The sequence below is a fragment of the Rhinoderma darwinii genome, chromosome 5 (assembly GCF_050947455.1).
Source record: "Rhinoderma darwinii isolate aRhiDar2 chromosome 5, aRhiDar2.hap1, whole genome shotgun sequence".
NCBI lineage: Eukaryota > Metazoa > Chordata > Amphibia > Anura > Rhinodermatidae > Rhinoderma > Rhinoderma darwinii.
The window spans coordinates 213,628,157-213,641,531 of NC_134691.1; the positions used below are offsets into that span (position 1 = coordinate 213,628,157).

Here is a 13,375-nt window from a genome sequence, read left to right on the forward strand (position 1 = left end):
ATCCTGGAGCTACAGGTGGCGTTGCTCCAGGTAACGCCGGCTTCCTCTGGACTGCTCCTGTTACACTCTTTATAAATGTCTTTTAATTTAAAATCACCCACCATATCTTTGAGCAGTCCAGAGGTCTTGTCATAGTTTCTGCTTGTAGCGCTGGTAAGCCGGCGTTCCCCCCTCAGGATACAATTAAAATCACCTGCGAGGATAAAAGGCTCAGTCGTGTTAATAAAAAGAGGTAAAATCGCTAACATTTCTGCTCTTTCATTTTTATCTGGTGAGCCGTAAAAATTTAAAAACTGCCATTTCACACCGTCAATAAAAGCCTTAACCAATAAAATACGTCCTGGAAGAATCTCTTGGATAAAATCGATTAAAACATTTCCCTTAAAAAGAATGGCGACCCCTGCTGATCTGGACTCGTTAGATCCAGACCAGACTGATGGACCATACTTCCAATCCTCTTGGTATTTATGGTACTTCATCGTATGGGGAATGCCGCACTCCTGCAGGAAAAAAACAGAGGCTGCCAGGCCAGCTAAAAAGCTGAAGAGAGCAACCCTTCTAACTTTGGACTTGGCGCCCCTCACGTTGAGGGAGATTCCCTTTACTTCTGACATTGTGGAGATTAAAATAACGTCTTGATTTTAAAATAATAAATATTCGTGGAACTTAAAATCAGACATTTCCTCCACCAGCATTACCAGAACTCTCGTTTGCGCTCATATCCCCACCCTCGTCCGAATCGCCTGCAAAGAGGGACGAAAAGGGAGAGGAACTACCTTCACTGAGGGCCGTGCCAGCAACTCTTATCTCATACAAGGGGAGCCCAATCTCGCCTAGCGTCACCTGGGTCTCAACTGGGTGACCACGTAGGTCCATTTCGGGTGGGTCCCCCAAGGGCCCCGCCTCTCCCCCCAGGCTCTGATGACGCCGTCTTAGAGGGGGAGGTTGCGCACATGGCGGGGTGTCCGGTATCTGGGAGGGAACAGTGCCCACCCTCCTCACCAGGTCAGGCGAGGAGGTGGTCCTAGGAGGAGGCTCACTTTTTTTCACGGTTGTGTTCATCTGCTCCTCCCCTGATTCCCTCCTACCAGCACGCTCCTGTTTTCCCTTTTTTCGGGGACCCACCGCTACCCAGTTCTCCTGCTCGGAGTCAGACTCCTGAGACCCAGGTACAGGAGCAGGCCCGGCACCCACTGGACAACCAGCCCTCTGGGATGCCCCAGTATCATCGGTGGCCTGCTCCTTTTCCGCCTTCCTCTTAGATTGCCTTTTTTCTTTGGCATTGGGCTCCATCCTTTCCTCAGAGGTTGCTGGCCGCGAGGCACCCGCTTTGGCTCCATTACTTCGCACCACTGAAGCCCAGGTGCCTCGCTGCTCCTTCGCTGCCCCGGCATGCTCCTCTCCCAGGGGGTGGGACTGGTCTGCTGGTGGAGCACGTGGGGGCGCCTCGGGTTGCTCATTTTCTTCGCCTCGGTACCTATGGGGACAAGAATAGTACAGATGACCAGTTTTTTGGCAAAAATTACATTTTTTCTCTTGTGTGCACTCTCTCATATTGTGCTCTTTGCTTCCACAGTTTCTACAGGTGACATCGCAGTTAAAACTGGTATGTCCATAGGTACCGCAGGCCCTGCAGAAGTTTGGCATCCCTGAAAAATAGAGGTCGCCATTCACATTTCCAATTTTAAAACGAGCCGGTGGTAATCTCGTTTCTTGGGTGGAGGGGTCCTTTATCAATGTTACTAAGAACTTCCACTTGACGGTCCACACTCCACACTCGTTCATAACTCTCCCCAACAGTTTGACATTCTTGAAGTAGGCAGCTAAGAATGCTGCCACTTCCATATCCTTCACATATGGGGAGTACATTTTAATCACCACGAGTTTCGTAATTTCGAAGGCATGTTCTACTACCTGGACTCCCGCTACCACGAGTTCACCTTTTCTCCTCTCAGCTCGGTCCATGGCATCACGGAGGATTCCTTCTCCCATAAAGGTGACATCGAAAATTCCTCGTTTCGGGTAGTCCTGGATTGCCAAAATCTCGTTCTTGTGGACCGCCAGTAGTTCTTCCAAGATCTTGTGGACCAAGAACTTTACGCCACGTGGACCGCCTCCACCCTCTGCCACGATAAATCGGGCAGAGTTCCTTAGCCGGGCATACACCGGCACCGCATCTGGCTCGCCTGCCATTTCCGTGGCCAGGCCGAACCGCACAGCAAAAAGCTGCGCCCTATGGGGTCCTGAGACTTACCAAAGGGCTGGGGGGGGATCGCAACTCGTTGCTCAGGACTAAGCCTCTCTCCCAAATAGCAGCACGGGGGTGAAGTCCAGGCGAACCTGGACGATCCCCCGAGGCCGAGAGAGAGGGTACCTGAGCACCTTCTGACTAAAAACCTCCTGTATAAATACACTTGGTCTTAGCCAAAAGGCCGAGAAGCGATAACCCGAATGGGCCGGCCGTTGACCGAGCCTGTCCCATACTGCTGTTCACCCCTTGCAGCGATTCAGCCTACTCCTAGGCAATTCCATGGGGCCCTGCAGGCTCACACACATTTACAGCTACTAAGCGGGAGGTGAATAAAGGCCGGAGAGGAAGCTACACAGGATTTGCTTCTTTTGCTTGCACCACAATGCAGTGCTGAAAGAGGAGGAATCTACATAAAAACGCCTTCCTGGCAACGCCCAAATGCCCTCCTGCCATGCAGATAAACACTGGCAGCGGCAGCAAGTGCATGCCCACAGCCACCCCTTGTTCCTTCACACCTTGTATCAGCTGTAATCCAGTCCAGTCCAGTCCAGTGCTGCCTGCTGAGCAGCACTGACCAACACTGCCTGGGCCCAGGCTTTTATCTCTGAGGCCCCATTATGATGTCAGAAAGCTGGCTCTGGAATCCTGAGGGCTCCACTATGACACGTGCAAAGTTCCGTCTGAACTTTATATAAGACGGTGCGGCTCAGTCAGTCACTCAGTGTTGCCTGAGAGGGCAACACTGCAACAGCCGGCCGCCAGGCTGTCTTTTTTTTGCACAGCTAGTTGCCTCCAGGAGGCCACAAGAGGGAGACAAGGGACTGCAAAATGGAAAATAGGCATCCACCAACTTTACAGACAACTTGTTCTCCTTGCTCCTACAACCTCCATCCTTGCACAGTTTGTTATTCTTCCAGGTAACAAAGTAACAAATCCAAATTGCTGCTCTCTTTGTAGGCAAGCAAGGGTTTGTTGCAACTGCAATTCTTACTTCTTCTTGAAATGTAGGGACGACAGTACATTCCATCACATCCATCTAGTGTACACAGGTAGGTCCATTGTGGCGGGTAGGCGGCTGGCTGCTTTAATGGCTGTTTGCTGTTCCCCTACTCCACTCCACTCCACTATTTGACTGTGGTGCTGCATCAATCAGTGGCTGGCTCAGGTGCAGCTCTTTAACTTACCTAGGAGGGAGGGCGGAGAGAAGACAAGGAAGGTGAATGAGCTGTTCCAATGTGAAATGCCGGAAACACAGAAACACAGAAGACACACACACACACAACAAGAGGTGGCAATGTATTAATTAATTGCATTTAATAAATTAGCTCATTATCACACATGACTGTACAAATGCATTGTCCAACAGGTGTTGAAATAATGGGATTAAAAGGGGAGATCCCATCAGAAAGACAAAAACAATAGCAAACACAAATAGCACTTTTGGAATCTGATTTTAGTCAACACATAAGGGAAGGGTGCACCGGTCCTGGAAATACTGCAATACCAGGTCAATGCGTGGAGTGGACAGAGCAAGCTCTATTTCCATCTCCCTGTTCTAAAAATCCATTTAATATATAGTCCCCAGATAGGGGACGTATCAGATATTAAACTGATAAGAACAGATTTTTTTTTTTTATTGAAAGCCCGAGCCGTGCTTTCTATCACCCAAGTGCATAAAAAGTGCAGAGGTGCCACACAAAAAGTGCACAAGGATGCGGTCTATCGCAGCCCTTCTCTTAAAAGAGAGAGGCCCCGCATAACCATTCCCTGACCCTCCAAACCATAGGCCTAGAGGATCAAGGATCGATGGTCCCCCCTCGCCGAAGCTTAGGGAGACCCAAACACACTCCTAGGCTTCTACCTGGGCTGCCACCCCAGTGTCCACCTAGGAGCCTGCATCCTAGTTGCACCTCCCCTCCGAAGAAGGGAGGCCGGGTTGCAGGGGAAAAAGGAACCAGAAGGCCACACATTTTCCCCCTAGACCTCAGGAGGGTCCCAAAAGGGCACCGCATCCCAAAATCCTTGTGACAAACGTGACAAACACACAGTGAAAAACAAAATTAAATAAGTGGATGTGCGCTGTGATACAGCCTGGACATCCGCCAGGTATATAAAAATTCCTCATCTCCCAGCCAGAAGGCCGGGAGAATAAAGGTGTGTGCTTAAAAGTGTGAAAGAAGAGTGCGTGCAAGTGTGCCTTCACTCAGTGGGATCCCACCCCCAGTGAGTTAGGGCACCCCAGGGTCACCAGCCCTGGGGCACATAGCAACTCGGGCTTTCAAACTACCCGACCTCCTGACCTCGATCCGGCGGTCGCCTGGTCACCTACAAATGGTACCTTTAAACCAAATGCGTACACCAGAGCGATGACCGTTGTGGTTCCCTGCCCTCACCTCGGCGTTCTGTCATCCCCCTACGATGGCCCACGTACCACCGGCAGGGATGATTACTAACCTCAGCTTGAGCAGGTTTTTTTTTTTTGATTGAAAATTGCTTTATTGACAATCAATCGTCATCATACAAACATTACTGCGACGCAGCGCAAGCCATGAAGCAGTAAATAATAAATAATAACAGTCGTCAAACATAACATGACAGTATAATACACAGTACAGGCTAGCCTATGCTATACATTACACCACATGCTACACTAACATTCTTGCATTCACTAAAGCCAAACAACAAAGCATTACAGACAAGTGATGGGATAGGGGAGTGGGTAGGAGGGGATAGGGAAGGGGGAAATCACAGGCCCGAAGCTTTATTGAAAGACAACACACAAGAAGGGAGAGTGGGGGGAAGGGGAGTATCAGTCCTCTTCCTCATCGACGTCCGGGCTGTCCCAGGTGGAATAGTCTCTGAGCAGGCTGTGGATCAGCCTGCGGCAGTCCTGGACGGACACACTCTCTCTCCGCAAAATCAGACGGTTCCTGGCAAACCATATAGCGTCCTTAAAGCAGTTCATAAGGCGCCAGGCTTCCTGGATTGCTCCATCCGTGGTATTCCCAGGAAATAGTCCATAAAGTACCGAGCGGTACGACAGTCTGTTCCTGGGTACTGAGTCCTTGAGTTCATGTTCCAAGGCTTTCAACAGACCCTGTGCAAAGGGGCACTGCCAGAAAATGTGCAAAGATGTTTCCTCCGTGAAGGGGCACCTGGGGCAGTACCGGGTCTTGCACAGGTTGCGGGCATGCATGAATGACCTAAGAGGCAGTCCTCCCTGGATGGCCATCCATGAAATGTCCTTGTGCCCGTTGGTCAACCTGCCAGATGACACGTTAGTCCAAACAGTCTCCAACGTGTCGGCATGAAGCCCTGGAACAGACTCCAGTGAGTCCTTTGCTCTGATGTGCTTGTGGATCGTCTTAGGTTTCCACAAGTCGGGCTTAAGACCCTCCAGTTGATGCTCCCTCACAAACCGGACGACATCTCCGTAGAACCAGGGAGCGTGCCAGTTGTAAGGGAAGGAGCTGTCCCACTTGTCCCAGCCAAAACCTCGCCAGAGGGGAAGGAGGAAGTAGCGGGACATGGCCTTGCCCGCAGAGCCGTTTGCTGTCCTCAGAGTCCTACGAACACAGTCACATACAAAAGCGATCCGCAGCAGAGTGGGAATGTCGGGTATACCCTTCCCACCTTTGCGGGGCTCCTTGTACATAACAGTCCGCTTTACTCTGTCCATTTTCGAGCCCCAGATGAAGCGAAACACAGTCCTGGTAATGGCCCTCGAGACGGTGGCAAGAGGGGGCCATGCCTGTGCAGTGTATTGTAGCACAGGCAAGACTTCGTTACGCAGGACCATTGCTTTGCCCTCAATAGTGAGTTGTCTGAGGCTCCACAGTCCGATCCTTTGGTTGACTTTGGCCAAGCGTTCTTCCCACGACTTTAGGGCTGCACCTTCCTTACCGAACCAGACTCCCAGAATTTTGATGAAGTCCGGCTTGATAGTAAACGGGAAGGAGGCAGGAGAAGGCAGGTACCACTTTCCGAAGAGCATGGCTTCCGACTTCCCGCAGTTGACTTTTGCCCCTGAAGCGCGTCCGAACTCCTCGCAGGTCTGGACGAGTGCAGTCACCGAACTCTGGTCAGTGCAGAAGACGGTCACGTCGTCCATGTACAGCGAGCATTTGACCTCGAAGTGTCCTGGACCTGGTGCGGTGATCCCTCTGATCTCTCCATTCTGCCGGATAGCCTCTGCGAAGAGCTCTATAACACAAACAAAAAGGAGAGGTGAAAGAGGACAGCCTTGTCTAACCCCCGACGATACAGGAAAGGGGTCAGTCTTCCAGCCGTTCACCAGCACCGAGCTGTAAATGTCGCAATACATCAGGTTAACATACAAACAGAACAACCTGCCAAGCCGCAGCCTACGCAGAGCCTTACCCATGAATTCGTGAGAGACCCGGTCAAAAGCCTTCTCCTGGTCCAGACTGACCAGGGCCGCGTGTGTACGGCGGCTTTGCATGTAATGCACCGTGTCCCTCACCAGGGCAAGACTGTCGGCCACCCTACGGCCAGGAATGCCGCAGGTTTGGTCCGATCCGATGATCCGTCCGATGACAACCTTCAGTCTGTTGGCCAATACTTTGGCGAGGATCTTGTAGTCCACGTTCAGGAGAGAGATGGGACGCCAGTTTTTCAGGTCACATCTCTCCCCCTTCCGCTTATACAAGATCGTGATCATGCCTTCTCTCAAGGACGGTGGCATTCTACCCTCCACCACCATCTCCTCATAGAGCTCCAGCAGGTCCGGACAGATCAAGTCCCCCAGCGCTACATAGAGCTCTGCTGGGAGACCATCACTGCCCGGGGTCCTGCCGGGTCTGAAGGATTTAGCGGCAGAGAGCAGTTCCTCCACCGTCAGGGGTACATCCATAGCCTCCGTACCTGCAGGATCAAGATGATTAGTGATACCTGACAGGAATTTATCGGCGGCTTCGGGGTCAGTGGTTTTCCGGGAGTAGAGGCTTCGGTAGTAGTCTGTGACGACTCCCATCACCTCCTTCTTCCCAGAATGCATGTTTCCGGTCTCATCTCGGAGTTCCTTCAGGGGCGTGTGGCCGGCATGGAGTTTCCTGAAAAAGAACGAGTTACATTTCTCACCCTTCTCCAGGTTCTCCACCTTGGAACGAAAGACAATTCGCTTGGATTCCTCCTCAAAGTGCCTTTTCAGGCCCTTTTTGGCTTCCTCCAGCTCCTTCCTGACGTCCCAGCCGCATTGAAGGAGGTCTTGCAGGGATCGCAGCTGACGCTGCATCTCTCTGAAGTCTCTCTTCCTCTCACACGCCTGTTGGCGACTTTTTGCCTGAAAGAAACAACGAAATTCAACTTTAACATATTCCCACCAGTCACAGGTTTTGTCAAAGAAAACTTTATCATTCCTCCAAACAATATAGGCGTCTCTAAGTTCCGCCAGTACCTCCTCTCTTTCCAGCAGGGCACAATTCAGCTTCCAGGAGCCAGGGCCGGGAGGAAAACCGTGGCCGATGGCACCCTGGAAGAGAATGGCCCTGTGGTCAGAGAAGAAGCAGGGGACCATGGAGTGCCCATGCTGCTTGACTGCCCGGGAGGTGAACACAAAGTCAATCCGAGAACGAAGTGAGCCATCGGGTCGGCTCCATGAATAGTTCACAGAGCCGATCCCCATGGAGCCCACAACGTCCTGCAAGGATGCTTCGGTTACCATCTCGATAAGCAGTTTGGAACTGACATCCAGTTTGATTGAAGTGCCGGAACTTCGTCCATCCTCTTCGATGGGGCAGTTGAAGTCCCCGGCCATCACCACTGCCCTAGTGGTGGCGAGCTGGGTCCGCAGGGTCTGGAATAGTTCCAGGCGCTCAGCCTTCATAGGGGGAGCGTACACGTTGATGAGCCTAATCGGCTCTCCTGCCCAGGAACCGTCTACGACCAACAAGCGGCCGCAGGCGAGCTCCTGGACAGAGTCAACAGTAAATACGCTTCCCCTAATCAGGATGGCAACCCCTGCAGACTTACAGTCGCCCCCACCAGACCAGTAGGACGGGCCATGGGTCCACTGCCTGGCCAGATGATGGTATGACCTGGAAGAGGGGAGAGTACATTCCTGCAGCATAAATACATCACTCGACTGCTTGGAAAGAAAAGTTAGCACCATCTGACATCTAGTCCTATCTCTAACACTCCTCACATTGAGGCTAAAGATGTTAAGTTTAGCAGCCATGGGGGAGAATAAAGAAGGTTAGTGCAAACGATACACCTTAGTTACCAGTCCGGTCGGGCGGATCCTCCTCTCCTGGCGGGTCCGAAAGATCCAGCAGGCCCTCTGACAAAAATTGTTCCAGGATTGTAGCCACCTGGATGTCTGTTGTGAAGTCGATGACCTCAGGTTCAGACACGAGTTCCTCCACCATCTGCTCCATTTCCTCCTGCTGCGCAAGGGAATCTTCGCAGATTTCCACGACTTGTCGCTTTGAGGACTCAGCAGCTGGGCTGTCCCTCACCTTTCTCTTCCTCTGGATGGCACCTGAGGAGACAAGAGGGGGAAAATCCTCCAGGGAGAGGACTCCAGCAGCTGGAGGGGAAGATGTTAGTGCTGCTGGAGCTGGGGAGAAGGGAGGCTGGGTTGGGAGAGGTGCAGGTGACAGGACCACTGAGATGGGTGGGTAGGAGAAGGTGAGAGCCTCAGTGGGGGTGACAGGGGTTGGGGACGGGGGGGTGGGGAGGGCCGGGCGAGGGAGGGTGGGAAGGGTAGGGCGAGGGAGGGCCGGGAGACGGGGGGGAGGGACTGTCGTCTTCTTACCATCCTTCTTATTCCCGGTCTTCTGCGCCGCTGGAGCTCTGGCTGGGGCGGGGTTCCCTCTGGCCGGAGCTTTCGCCGCTACAGTTGCCCAGGATCGATCCCTCTTCGGGCAGTCCTTGTAGGAGTGGGCTGCTTGTCCGCAGAGGTTGCACATTGTCCGTTTCGGGCAGTCTTTGGTCTCGTGTCCTGTTACCCGGCAGTTCTTGCAGGCGTCCTCCTTGCAGTCCTTCACCGAATGACCCTTCTTGCTGCATCTCCTGCAGATCTGCGGCATGTCCGGGTAGTAGATGAGGCCGTAGGAGTTGCCCAGCGAGAATGACTGGGGCAGGTGTTGGAGGCCGTCTTCCGCGCTGGAATCCTTGTTCAGTCGGACGATTACCGACCACTTGCCAGTCCAGAAGCCGAGTCCGTTCAGGATGTGGGTGGGTTCCCTCACCACTGTGCAGAACCGCTTCAGGAGCGTGGTGATGTCTTTGCCGGGGGTGTGTGGGTTCCGCATTGAGACCGTCACCCGCCTTTCCTCTCTTTGGACAGGGCAGTTGCCCACAAAGCGAGAGAAAGGGGATTCAGGCCTCGCCGCTTTCACCATCTCCCAGTACCTTCTGCAGATGTTGATCGAAGCGAAGGTCACGAAGAACATCCCGGTCATGAAGGCCTGGATGCTGATGGTCTCCGGCTTAGCAAAGCCCTGGTCCAGGAGCATCTTCTGGCAGAACACTTCTTCCGTCATGTCCGGCACTCTCCCGTCCACCTCCTTCAGCTTCAGGGCCACCGTCTGCTTCATCCAGGGCTCCAGGGTTGGAGCAGCCTGGTTCGGCTTCCTGGTGGCCTGTTGGCTTGAGGAGGCTTCAGGAGGAGATGTCCTGGCCTGGGCCGGCTCACCTGGTCCATCAGCCTTCTTCTTCTGGGTGGCAGGGTTGCTGGTTGAGGCCATGGCTTCTTCCAGCTGTTCCTGTCGCTTGGGGAGGATCTTCGATAGCTCTTTCCCGAAGGGGGCGGAGCTATGCAAATCTTCTCCTTGCTGGCCGAGGTTCTTCCACGAAATTTCTTCCGCAGCGGTTCCTCGTCGAGCTTCTTCTGCGGCCGAGCTTCTTCAAAGATCCCCTTCAGCAGCGGCTCTTCTCCGAAGGTCTCTGTCGCAGTTCTCCTTCTTCTTCCCGGCAGCGATCTCCCGGAGCTTCTTCCCCGATGGCGGCTTCTCCCTTCTGGATCTTCGTCTTCGGTGGTTCTTCTCCGCAGTTCGTCGCCGGCTTCGTCTGGAACGCTCTTGGATCGCTAAGCTAGTGTTTATAGCCCCCGTGGTTCTCCGAGCTATCTATCCTTACAAGGACTGATAAGAACAGATTTTTTTTTTTTTTCTTTTTTTTTTACTTGAAAGCCCGAGTCGTGCTTTCTATCACCCAAGTGCATAAAAAGTGCAGAGGTGCCACACAAAAAGTGCACAAGGATGCGGTCTATCGCAGCCCTTCTCTTAAAAGAGAGAGGCCCCGCATAACCATTCCCTGACCCTCCAAACCATAGGCCTAGAGGATCAAGGATCGATGGTCCCCCCTCGCCGAAGCTTAGGGAGACCCAAACACACTCCTAGGCTTCTACCTGGGCTGCCACCCCAGTGTCCACCTAGGAGCCTGCATCCTAGTTGCACCTCCCCTCCGAAGAAGGGAGGCCGGGTTGCAGGGGAAAAAGGAACCAGAAGGCCACACATTTTCCCCCTAGACCTCAGGAGGGTCCCAAAAGGGCACCGCATCCCAAAATCCTTGTGACAAACGTGACAAACACACAGTGAAAAACAAAATTAAATAAGTGGATGTGCGCTGTGATACAGCCTGGACATCCGCCAGGTATAAAAAAATTCCTCATCTCCCAGCCAGAAGGCCGGGAGAATAAAGGTAGGTGTGTGCTCATATAGCGTGAAAGAGAGTGCGTGCAAGTGTGCCTTCACTCAGTGGGATCCCACCCCCAGTGAGTTAGGGCACCCCAGGGTCACCAGCCCTGGGGCACATAGCAACTCGGGCTTCCAAACTACCCGGCCTAATGACCTCGATCCGGCGGTCGCCTGGTCACCTACAAATGGTACCTTTAAACCAAATGCGTACACCAGAGCGATGACCGTTGTGGTTCCCTGCCCTCACCTCGGCGTTCTGTCATCCCCCTACGATGGCCCACGTACCACCGGCAGGGATGATTACTAACCTCAGCTTGAGCAGGTACTACACTTGATCTTAGCCAAAAGGCCGAGAAGCGATAACCCGAATGGGCCGGCCGTTGACCGAGCCTGTCCCATACTGCTGTTCACCCCTTGCAGCGATTCAGCCTACTCCTAGGCAATTCCATGGGGCCCTGCAGGCTCACACACATTTACAGCTACTAAGCGGGAGGTGAATAAAGGCCGGAGAGGAAGCTACACAGGATTTGCTTCTTTTGCTTGCACCACAATGCAGTGCTGAAAGAGGAGGAATCTACATAAAAACGCCTTCCTGGCAACGCCCAAATGCCCTCCTGCCATGCAGATAAACACTGGCAGCGGCAGCAAGTGCATGCCCACAGCCACCCCTTGTTCCTTCACACCTTGTATCAGCTGTAATCCAGTCCAGTCCAGTCCAGTGCTGCCTGCTGAGCAGCACTGACCAACACTGCCTGGGCCCAGGCTTTTATCTCTGAGGCCCCATTATGATGTCAGAAAGCTGGCTCTGGAATCCTGAGGGCTCCACTATGACACGTGCAAAGTTCCGTCTGAACTTTATATAAGACGGTGCGGCTCAGTCAGTCACTCAGTGTTGCCTGAGAGGGCAACACTGCAACAGCCGGCCGCCAGGCTGTCTTTTTTTTGCACAGCTAGTTGCCTCCAGGAGGCCACAAGAGGGAGACAAGGGACTGCAAAATGGAAAATAGGCATCCACCAACTTTACAGACAACTTGTTCTCCTTGCTCCTACAACCTCCATCCTTGCACAGTTTGTTATTCTTCCAGGTAACAAAGTAACAAATCCAAATTGCTGCTCTCTTTGTAGGCAAGCAAGGGTTTGTTGCAACTGCAATTCTTACTTCTTCTTGAAATGTAGGGACGACAGTACATTCCATCACATCCATCTAGTGTACACAGGTAGGTCCATTGTGGCGGGTAGGCGGCTGGCTGCTTTAATGGCTGTTTGCTGTTCCCCTACTCCACTCCACTCCACTATTTGACTGTGGTGCTGCATCAATCAGTGGCTGGCTCAGGTGCAGCTCTTTAACTTACCTAGGAGGGAGGGCGGAGAGAAGACAAGGAAGGTGAATGAGCTGTTCCAATGTGAAATGCCGGAAACACAGAAACACAGAAGACACACACACACACAACAAGAGGTGGCAATGTATTAATTAATTGCATTTAATAAATTAGCTCATTATCACACATGACTGTACAAATGCATTGTCCAACAGGTGTTGAAATAATGGGATTAAAAGGGGAGATCCCATCAGAAAGACAAAAACAATAGCAAACACAAATAGCACTTTTGGAATCTGATTTTAGTCAACACATAAGGGAAGGGTGCACCGGTCCTGGAAATACTGCAATACCAGGTCAATGCGTGGAGTGGACAGAGCAAGCTCTATTTCCATCTCCCTGTTCTAAAAATCCATTTAATATATGGTCCCCAGATAGGGGACGTATCAGATATTAAACTGATAAGAACAGATTTTTTTTTTTAATTTTTATTGAAAATAAAGTCAGATTACATTTCATACATTTGTCATGAAAAGTACAAAAACAAAATATTCAAAGACACATCCATCATTTTAAAAGAGAAATATTCAAAAATACAAACACAAATACATTGTATCCTCCCCAAAAAAACAAAAAAAACCCATTCTTATAAGAAAAGAAAAAAAACACATTAAATTCAATTAATAAGCCATGACCGCCATTTTTTGTATTTCCAGACTCCTTCGGCATCACTGCCAAGTCTTTTTCGGTCACATAACACATACAGAAATAAACGTCCACGGATCATGCCCAAACACTCATACACTTCAACGTCCTTTTGCTTAAAAACTAAGATATTCCTGACATCCCACAACACTTCTTTTACGCAATTTACAATCAACCACAACAACCTAGCTTTCTCTCTATTCACACCACACAACCCAAACATCATCATATTAAACGTCAATAATTCAACCCCAGTTATACCTTTAATCAATTTACCCATCCCTTTCCATACATTCTTAGCATACTCACACTCCCACAGTAAATGAACATAATTCTCACACCTACCACATCCTGCCCTGGGGCAGTTCTCACTGTTTACCAACCTTCTTCTCCGTTGAAACTCGCGCGTAGGTAAACACCTATGCACAGTCATCCAAGCA

General features: G+C 51.5%; 1 non-coding gene and 2 pseudogenes across 1 annotated transcript; all 3 read right to left on the reverse strand.

Annotated features, from left to right (window-relative positions):
- Nucleotides 1-3,721: 3,721 nt before the first annotated feature.
- LOC142654102 (U2 spliceosomal RNA) lies at nucleotides 3,722-3,900 on the reverse strand (annotated as a pseudogene).
- Nucleotides 3,901-11,202: 7,302 nt separating this feature from the next.
- LOC142654673 (U2 spliceosomal RNA) lies at nucleotides 11,203-11,272 on the reverse strand (annotated as a pseudogene).
- Nucleotides 11,273-12,549: 1,277 nt separating this feature from the next.
- Nucleotides 12,550-12,739, reverse strand: LOC142653820 (U2 spliceosomal RNA). Its single transcript, XR_012848678.1, has one exon. It is a non-coding gene; the product is annotated as a U2 spliceosomal RNA (small nuclear RNA).
- Nucleotides 12,740-13,375: the final 636 nt, after the last annotated feature.